Source organism: Bolinopsis microptera, chromosome 2 (genome assembly GCF_026151205.1).
Source record: "Bolinopsis microptera isolate Bmic1 chromosome 2, MBARI_Bmic_1.0, whole genome shotgun sequence".
Lineage (NCBI taxonomy): Eukaryota > Metazoa > Ctenophora > Tentaculata > Lobata > Bolinopsidae > Bolinopsis > Bolinopsis microptera.
In genome coordinates, this window is record NC_087073.1 from 12,751,319 (window position 1) to 12,759,076 (window position 7,758).

Here is a 7,758-nt window from a genome sequence, read left to right on the forward strand (position 1 = left end):
ATAATCATATTTAATACCAGCTAACGCCTAATGTAACATGTTGGGTGTAACATATTACTGATTACACATGGTATTCGATGAAGCAATCTGTAAAATTACTCCGTAAGTCTAATCTATTTCTGGCAACAAACGGCTGTTTTGTCAAAAATGTAAAATTACGGTTAAAAGATTCAACGATCTCAGGTTAAGAGCGTACAAGTAAAGAAGGAATGTAAATGTTGAATATTATGAAATGTGAAAAGGATATTTTAATTTGTAATATCACGTCAGTGAACGAATTTGTTCCACCCTATGATCCTCAGTATTTCTTACATATTCAACAATTTATGGTCGAATAAGATTTGTTTACTGTCGATTTGCCAGCTCATGAAAGTAACTCTTTTCTAGCGCTGAATTGCCAGGAATAGCCTGCATCGGTATTTATTATTCAACATTCAACATATTATGCAGGTTGTATGCAAAATAATGTACGGCATGTAAGATGCTATTATTGGCTATTGGTAAACCCAGCTGGTCAAATAAACGTGTAATATGATATGATAAACGGCCATTAAATAACTGAAGAGCAGGCTCCAGAACACGTTGCTGTGCACAGCTGCATAATCACTTTATCACTAACCATGCTACTTCCACCGATAGGTTATTCAATATTGAATATTGAATATTGAATATTGAATGTTATAGCTGATAAGAGCTTAAGTGGACCTACCGACTACCGTTTAATCCTAAAAGTTCAAGACATATTTACAAAACGAAATACAGTGTAGTTTGAAAATCTGTCAATTAATTTCAAACAAGATAATTCTTAGTTTTTACCGGAAACTAGAGAAAATACTGCTCCTTTATTAACATATCGCTCAAACACTGGCGTATAACATGTTTCTCGCTAATTTATGTCAATTGAAATAAACAGACCTGTTGGCTGTTCTGGTAAATTGAAACCTCGTGGAGTTGACATTTATTCTCATCTCTTCTTATCTTTTAATATGTTTATATATATTTTATGTGTCATGGTTCAACTCCGTGAACCTAACAATGACGAATTCATTATAAGCTGAGAATAAGAGCAGCTACATAATGTGCTACCAAATGTGTGTGTGTGTGTGTGTGTGTGTGTGTGTGTGTGTGTGTGTGTGTGTGTGTGTGTGTGTGTGTGTGTGTGTGTGTGTGTGTGTGTGTGTGTGTGTGTGTGTGTGTGTGTGTGTGTGTGTGTGTGTGTGTGTGTGTGTGTGTGTGTGTGTGTGTGTGTGTGTGTGTGTGTGTGTGTGTGTGTGTGTGTGTGTGTGTGTGTGTGTGTGTGTGTGTGTGTGTGTGTGTGTGTGTGTGTGTGTGTGTGTGTGTGTGTGTGTGTGTGTGTGTGTGTGTGTGTGTGTGTGTGTGTGTGTGTGTGTGTGTGTGTGTGTGTGTGTGTGTGTGTGTGTGTGTGTGTGTGTGTGTGTGTGTGTGTGTGTGTGTGTGTGTGTGTGTGTGTGTGTGTGTGTGTGTGTGTGTGTGTGTGTGTGTGTGTGTGTGTGTGTGTGTGTGTGTGTGTGTGTGTGTGTGTGTGTGTGTGTGTGTGTGTGTGTGTGTGTGTGTGTGTGTGTGTGTGTGTGTGTGTGTGACCTGGCTAAGCCGGATAACAGTGCACGCTGACTTCTTAACAAGTTCTCCTTGCCAATTTGACGTGTCCGGCATAAATCACTAGATTATGGATGTGTCATGTGTGGCGTGTAGAAATTACCAACATGTTCATTACACATGACCTGGTCACGAGGGCTGTGGTGGTCGTAATGTTAAGGATGTTATTATCTTTTGTAAGAGATATATTAAGTAATCCACTTTAATACAGCTTGATACAGTGTTGAATTTTAACACTATGATGATGTTATGTGCATTGTGGACAACTTGATATATTTAAATTTTAACACTATAAAACATGTCATATATGATCATAATATTGCATTTACAGGAATCGACCGGGATTCCCGGTACCGGGATTGGCAATTTTGAGCTATCCCGGTCCCGGTTCCGGTCAAATGCTGATTTATGATCCCGGTCCCGGTCCCGGTTAATTCGGGATTCTTGGTCCCGGTCCCGGACAATCACTCAAATTTGCCGGGATTTTGACCGGGATCTTTTACATAATTTCATTCACTGTGATTTTAAGTTTTTCCTTTCATTCATTGTGAATTTCTTCTTTCAACATCCTCTGAGCCAAATAAAACAATGTTTAAAATTGCTAAACAAGTTTGAGTAATAAATTATGATCATGAATTAACCAGTAATCGACCGGAATTCCCGGTACCGGGAATCCCGGTACCGGGATTGGCAATTTTGAGCTATCCCGGTCCCGGTCAAGTCACATTTTTTATCCCGGTCCCGGTCCCGGTCCCGGTCAAATGCTGATTTATGTCCCGGTCCGGGTCCCGGTCCCGGTCCCGGTTAATTCAGGATTCTTGGTCCCGGTCCCGGTCCCTGTCCCGGTCCCGGTCCCGGTCCCGGTCAGGCCTGAAATCATGTCCCAGTCGATTCCTGTGCATTTATATTAGAAATAATTTCAGTTGCGTTTAAAATGAGTGATGAAAGTTTCTTAGACAAAATTTAGTTGATCTGAATCACTTCTGTAAGCTCTACCTTGCATTAAACTGTTATAATTCATTGCCGCGACAAATCAAAACATTCTCCTAAACACTGGTTCTAATGTTCGAATCTTCTTGTTAGTTCTAGAATGTCTGCCACAATCTCAAACGGTCTAGACATACTTTGCACGACTCAATTAAATTAAAACCACTGCAGTTCAAAAACCTATTGCGTATTGTATTTGTAAAAATTCTAGAGTTAAATAAAATGATTATATTTGCCTGCTAAAGTGTTATCAATATCAATGACTAAAGCCCCCAGTGAAACAAACGCTGCAAATTTAAACGATAAAATTACGATCACTCTCTATCACAAGCATCAATGCTACTCTAATCACTTTATGCAACTCGGTGTATTTGATCATGTTCGTGAGATTCAGATTTTAACAATTGAACATCTCACGGAACAAACTTATGCAACACATTTTAACAAACGGTTACTTTCGGAAGTAACCGGTTACTGTAAGGAGGTGGTTACTGTAAGGAGGTGTTAATAAGCTTCAAAAGTGCTGAACTTATTATTTATCAGAGTATACATTATTGTAATATTATGTGGGGTATACATCGTTATTTTATCAAATTCATTAAACTATGTAGCATTTCCCACAAGCATGTACAAGCATTAGTTTGAAGTTGGGCGCACTAAATTTGGCATACTTTGGGTAGCCGATGGCAAATTAAACTTTAGAATTGATTTTGAATGTTGTGGATAAATTACAAACGGGTCATTTCTGTACTGTGGACGTTTTAATTCGAATTTAATTGACCGCAAGTGTGACGTCCAATTCAACAAGTTTATCTAATTCTAGAGTTTGGCTAATTCTAGAATTTGGCTAATTCTAGGATTTGTGGCAATACTATCTTAGATTTTCTTCTTTAATTAGACCGAATCAGACAGTAGAATCAGACATCCTCATATAATAGTAAATTCTCTCTCATTAAGACAGCCTCATATGCGGGCGTTTTAATGACCGGGATTACTGATGACCGGGATTACTGATGATCTAATTTATGGAGATATTTAGGTTATCTCCTAGTAACCTGAGTACATTTTCGTGATTAAGCCACCATAACCTGACATACTGCGCAAAGGGTACATTCATCACCTCTTGTGAAATGTGTACCAATTTCCTTATACCACATTGTAATTTTGTACATCTCATTCCTGTGCGAGCAATATAGTTTGCTAATAGCAAGGTTCGCGAGCATGTTCAAGTGATGATAAAAATTGAGGAAGAGTAGGGACATGAGCGTAGAATGTGTATACAAGTGTAGTAAAATGTAGTCATTAGTGACTTTTTTAGTGAACAACCCTGGTTACTTATCAAGGCACCATCTAAGAGAGCCTCAAGAGTGAGGAGTGAATAGTGAGTAGTGTCACATACCGCCATATCTCGATTGTTGCACTGGCAATTGTCTTGTCCTTAATAAGATGGTGAACCTGTTTATTGTGTAGCCGATGTACAGTGTACAGTTCAGGAGGACTGTACAGATCAGCTTACTCTCTTCAATAATGAGATTGAATGTAAGCGCAGTGTGTACGTATGACATGAGGATGTACGTATATATAATACTTAATTACTAATTACACACATTTCCCGATGCCCAGCTGCAAGATCTTGGAGTGACCATCGTCTGGCCGCTTAGTCACTTCTCATCTGAAAATAGATTGTAAAAAAAAGTGTATAGGCTGAATCCCCTCTAAACTGAAACCATTGTTCAGTAAAGTAGAGGATCCTTAAATCTGAATTATATTGCAGAGATGTGCCACAATGAAGATTTGGTAAAATTTCTTACTTTAGTCAATTTTAAAATTAGTGATGACCTATGACAAAATCTTAAACACACGGTACATTCATGAGTATTTACAAGTGCCCGGTTAATCTAGACAAGTGTTACGTATCAGAGTGGACCGAGTACGGAAAGTCATTGTACAAAACGCGTGAGACTCCCTATAAAATGTGTGATACTCCCTATAAAACGCGTGAGACTCCCTATAAAACGTGTGAGACTCCCTATAAAATGTGTGATACTCCCTATAAAACGCGTGAGACTCCCTATAAAACGCGTGAGACTCCCTATAAAATGTGTGATACTCCCTATAAAACGCGTGAGACTCCCTATAAAACGTGTGAGACTCCCTATAAAATGTGTGAGAATCCCTATATAAAATGTGTGATACTCCCTATAAAACGTGTGATGCTCCCTATAAAACGCGCGAGACTCCCTATAAATGTGCGATACTCCCTATAAAACGCGTGAGACTCCCTATAAAATGAGTGATACTCCCTATAAAACGTGTGATGCTCCCTATAAAACGCGTGAAACTCCCTATAAAACGAGTGAGACTCCCTATAAAACGTGTGAGACTCCCTATAAATGTGTGATACTCCCTATAAAACGCGTGAGACTCCCTATAAAATGAGTGATACTCCCTATAAATGTGTGATACTCCCTATAAAACGAGTGAGACTCCCTACAAAACGTGTGATGCTCCCTATAAAACTCGTGAGACTCCCTATAAATGTGTGATACTCCCTATAAAACGCGTGAGACTCCCTATAAAATGAGTGATACTCCCTATAAATGTGTGATACTCCCTATAAAACGCGTGAGACTCCCTATAAATGTGTGATACTCCCTAAAAAACGCGTGAGACTCCCTATAAAACGAGTGAGACTCCCTATGAAACGTTTGATACTCCCTATAAAACGCGTGAGACTCCCTATAAAACGTGTGAGACTCCCTATAAAATGTGTGAGAATCCCTATATAAAATGTGTGATACTCCCTATAAAACGTGTGATGCTCCCTATAAAACGCGCGAGACTCCCTATAAATGTGCGATACTCCCTATAAAACGCGTGAGACTCCCTATAAAATGAGTGATACTCCCTATAAAACGTGTGCTGCTCCCTATAAAACGCGTGAGACTCCCTATAAAACGTGTGATGCTCCCTATAAAACGCGTGAAACTCCCTATAAAACGAGTGAGACTCCCTATAAAACGTGTGAGACTCCCTATAAATGTGTGATACTCCCTATAAAACGCGTGAGACTCCCTATAAAATGAGTGATACTCCCTATAAATGTGTGATACTCCCTATAAAACGAGTGAGACTCCCTACAAAACGTGTGATGCTCCCTATAAAACGCGTGAGACTCCCTATAAATGTGTGATACTCCCTATAAAACGCGTGAGACTCCCTATAAAATGAGTGATACTCCCTATAAATGTGTGATACTCCCTATAAAACGCGTGAGACTCCCTATAAATGTGTGATACTCCCTAAAAAACGCGTGAGACTCCCTATAAAACGAGTGAGACTCCCTATAAAACGTGTGATACTCCCTATAAAACGCGTGAGACTCCCTATAAAACGCGTGAGACTCCCTATAAAACGAGTGAGACTCCCTATAAAACGAGTGAGACTCCTTATAAAACGAGTGAGCATAAAATGCTCAAATACTGGTGACCACGCCCACCCTTCCTTGCTTTGGACAGAGAAAGGACTGCCAAGTTCCTCCTTGTAATCACACTTGTCAGGTTCGTTTTTAGGCCAGCTTTGATTTGCATTTTTATCTGTCAGCTTTGTTTTTAACCGTCAGCTGAGTATTTTTCTGTCTATTTTTATCACTATCTGCCAAGTTATTGAATTTTTCTTATTTAATCATAAATCGCTAGCTTATGTTTTTTAAGAACTAACAAGTAAAAAAGTCAGTAATACTGATTTTTCAACTAAACCCTCAAACTACGATACTACAAAATAAAGGAAAGAGAATTTTCTTCATGGTCGTCATCTCGACTTCTTAGTCATCTTATGAAAAATATATGCAATTTATAAATTTTACAGTTTTTTCAACACTATTTAAAAAGTTTTTCCATAACGAAGCAATAAAACTGAACATTTACACAATATCATAAACGTTCTATTTTATGTCAAAATGTTTCCAATTTAATGGCTGTGATTGCAAGGAATTGTGTTAGCAGATGGACTACTAAATTACTATTAGGGTGAAAAAACAGTATAGAGGAATTTGTCACTTGTATTCTCTTCTCTGATTCACGGTTTCTCATATCATTTAGAATACATTTTTCATCTGCACCACCTACTGCACCACCGTACTACTAATCTTATCGCAAGAATATTCCCGGACAAAATCCGTTGCACTTTTTATCTGACTCCTAGAGAGTTCCACCGTGGCGTTTAGATGTCTCAATTCACCCTGAACAACTGTACTTAAAACAATTGTTATTTTACCACCGTACGATACGAATCCGTGTGTTTCACTTCTTATCTAGAATGGATTCTACCACATTTTGTTTGAAGGAATGAAGGTTACTGGTTAGACATACATTTTGCATCTTCATTCATAAGTGTATAGACTAAATTCTCTTTAACCTGAAACCATTGTTTAGTAAAGTAAAGGGTCCTTAAATCTTAATTATATTGCACAGGTGTGCCACAATGAAGATTTTGTAAAATTTCGTACGTTGGTAAATTTATAAATTAGTGCTGACCTATGACAAACTCTTAAACACACGGTACATTCCATAAGAATGGTTATAATTTACCGATTTGTTATCGCAAAAATACAACCTAGCATGAAGCATCTTGCTTTTACCTTTTCTCGGAGACCGGAATTGGGAATGAAGCTGATCACGTGACCACTCTGCGATTTAAACGGAACACGCTAAGTTTCTTTTTGCAATCCTATCAACGCATCACGTGAATATTATTCGCGCGCGCTCGCGCTTTCCATTAATTGGCGGCTTCGGTCCGGGTTATGCGGCATGATTTTGACGTGAACTCTGTACGCAGCAGCAGTATAGTAACTGTGTAGTGTGTCAAGATAAGAGTCAACACAAGAGCTTACATCATAAATATTCCGCTAATAATAACTAACTTTTACTCGCAGGCGGTAGCTCTTATACTTCATGGCCGCAATTCTGTTTTCGAACTTGGGTGAAGTTTTTTCCAACAATCTTACCATATATTATATGGTTTATTATTTGTTGTAAACTACAAAGAAAAATAAATTTTCGACCAACCCCCAACACCCCCACCCCCGGATTACGGCCCTGACGAACTTATTCTTCACTTAAAGCAACCCATTGTTAGTAAATTAAAGAAATTGCT